The sequence below is a fragment of the Octopus bimaculoides genome, chromosome 2 (assembly GCF_001194135.2).
Source record: "Octopus bimaculoides isolate UCB-OBI-ISO-001 chromosome 2, ASM119413v2, whole genome shotgun sequence".
Lineage (NCBI taxonomy): Eukaryota > Metazoa > Mollusca > Cephalopoda > Octopoda > Octopodidae > Octopus > Octopus bimaculoides.
This window is the reverse complement of record NC_068982.1, coordinates 41853307-41856451: the sequence shown is the minus strand read 5'-3', so window position 1 is coordinate 41856451 and position 3145 is coordinate 41853307.

The window sequence follows — 3145 nt, the reverse complement described above, 5'->3', positions numbered from 1 at the left end:
ATATATATATATATATATATATATATATATATATATATACATATATACGACGGGCTTCTTTCAGTTTCCATCTACCAAATCCACTCACAAGGCTTTGGTCGGCCTGAGGCTATAGCAGAAGACACTTGCCCAAGGTGCCACGCAGTGGGAATGAACCCGGAACCATGTGGTTGGTAAGCAAGCTACTTACCACACAGCCACTCCTGCTGACAGTGTCTAAAATTTTACCTTTGATAAAAGATCAGAGCTATCAACAGCACTTAAAATTATATCCAAATTTGATTTAATATATACATTTTTTTCCTGTTACCCTATTCTCTTGAACTAAAGCAAGATTATCTGTAACCATTACGAACTTTTGCAGCATCTGTGATGACTTGAATATTTCAACTTCTATTAACTTCAAAATATTCATAAAGGAAAACAGCTTTTCTTTTTTCTTTTTCTTTCTTTTTTTTTTCTCTAAATCAAGTTTAGAATTTATTCTAAAATCAATGAAATATATCTCAATTATTTTAATATCCATATCAAATTTAATCTTAGTTCTAATTATATTTTTAATGCTTTATTTAAAATTAATGTTAAGTGCAATGGAGAGATAGTAAGCTCCCAATAAATTGAGACTGTAACCTAAATTCGATTCATAAACATAGCTATTTTACTTAATTTACAAATGCTCCACTTCTACTCCTTGTGATCAATAGAAACACTCGCATATAGATGGAATTTCTCTTGATCAAAGGTCAAGCAGTTGATTCTAATTATTGTACATGTACATAAGGTGAATATATATTTTATATGTTAATATTTTCAATGTAAATGTAACATTGATAAGTCAAGGCATCCTCAATTTTAATTCTTGCTTATATTTATATGATATTGCTTATTTCATAAAATACCCTTGAAAAAGTCAAGAATGTTATTGAAACTGAGTTGTCCTTCTTTATAACTATGTAAGAAATACATATATTTTTATTGAAATCTCTATTGCAAAATTCAATAAAATAAATTATAATTAAGCTGAGTTTTAAATTTAAAATAATCAAGACAAATGAAAATATTTTTCAGTTTATAGCAACATGAATTATTAGCATGTGAATAAATGTGAGCTCTTTTTTATTTATCTAAAATTAAAGAATTTATCTAAAAATATATACTTATCAACTTTCACATTCTAATACCTAAATATTCTGTTCAAATTGGGATTCATTTTTGAATAAAGCCAATGGAAAATAGTGAAAGCGAAAACAAAAAGGAAAACAAATTAGTTTGATATAATTTTAGCAGTCAATTTTTGTCTTAAATACCTTATATCAGAAGATAACTTAGCCATCTGAGAAACAGTGCTACTATTAAGAAATTGACAGACTCCATAACTAATAGGGGTTTTGAAGTTATCCATCAAAATGGCACTCATGTGGCTAAATAATTCATTATGTCAATAAATGTTACAAAATTATGATGGTTTTCTGTTAAATATATACACAATGTATGTTTAATATGTATCATTACCCTTCATTTTATGAAAAAAATGTCTAGATGGGTTATTTTCATTCAAAAGCTATTAGCGTGGTTCACCCAAAAACTAAAGAATCTGAAATAAAAAAGAAAGGACTTTACGAAGAATAATGAAAACATAACAATGGCATTGCCATAGTGTACAAACCAAAATCGATTCACAGAAAACTGAGAAATCCTAATTTTCACTCCTAATCTATTAGTGTGGTTCTGGGTGTAGTTCAGAGGCAGGAGCATCTTTCTTTGGAAGCAGAATAATTGAAAGCTTTAAGAAGGCTGTTAGTTTGTTTCCTTTATAAATCTCAAACAAATACAATTGCAGTGTGGAAGACATAAGTTAGCCATTCAGAAATACACAAAGGCTTCAATTAAACATTTATTTGCAATGGTGTCAACATTTTAATTTTTTTTTTTTTTTTTTTCTGGCGGTGAACAGGTCACAGTTTCAAGTAACAAAAATTTTGAGACGATATTATATAATAAATGTGTTGTGTTTTTCTGAATGACTAACTTACATCTTCCACATTGTAATCGCTTTAGTTTCAGTACACAATCTCAGATTAAAAGACTTGCTATACAAGTACATCTCTGTAATCTCAAACTGATGTTTGTGGGAAAAGTAGACTTTTCTAGATGATTGCTATGTTATCTGAGTCTGGTGTTTTGTTTCTCTTAGAAGAACTCTAAATCTCCAAGTAAAAGCTATTCATATATATATGCTGTGTTGCTAACTCATCTCAGAAAAATACAATGCTTTGGTATAAACCTCATAAAAATTATGAAGACAAATGCTTGAGTATCTTAAATGGACAAAATATCCCTTCGGGCAAAAAGTCATTTAGTAGAACAGCAGATGTAGTTGGTTACATAAAGGTTCTAGATTTAATCACTGGTATATTACAGAAGTATTATTGCCCTGGGCAAATCAATGCATAGGGCCATATAGTATTTATTTAATGACAGCAAGTCACAACATACATAGATCAGAATTGGATCCCTGGACCTGTGAAGCTCCTGGGTGACTGCCCAATGTGTCCTTGCTTTAAGAAAACACTGCCTGGTGATGAAGAAACATAGTAATTGTGGTGTAAACTTATCTCAGAAAAATATATAAAACAAATTTGTATCTAATTTTCTTTTATATTAGATAAAGAAGTTTGTTTCAAGCAGAACTAATTTGAATTTATGTTTGAAATATGTCAAGCTAACAAGTACACCAGTATTAAGATTATATAAAAGACTCATTAAATACAATTTAACTATTAATCTAGAAATAAATTGTTTCCAATGTTGTTAGTCATGTAAAAATTATATAAACCAGACAAAACAAATTAAGCTAAAATAACAAGTATACTTCAAGGTTTTATTTCTTATTTAAGTGCATGGCTCAGTGGTTATAAGTTTGATTCCTAGACTGGACTGTGTGTTCTCAAACAAGACACTTTATTTCAGATTGCACCAGTTCACTCAGCTGTAGAAAATGAATTGCAATGTCACTGGTGTCAAGCTGTATCAGCCTTTGCTTTTCCCTTGGACAACATTGGTGGCATAGAGAGGAGAGATTGGTACACATGGGTGACTGCTGGTTTTCCACAAAACAACCTTGCCTGAACTGTACATATATATA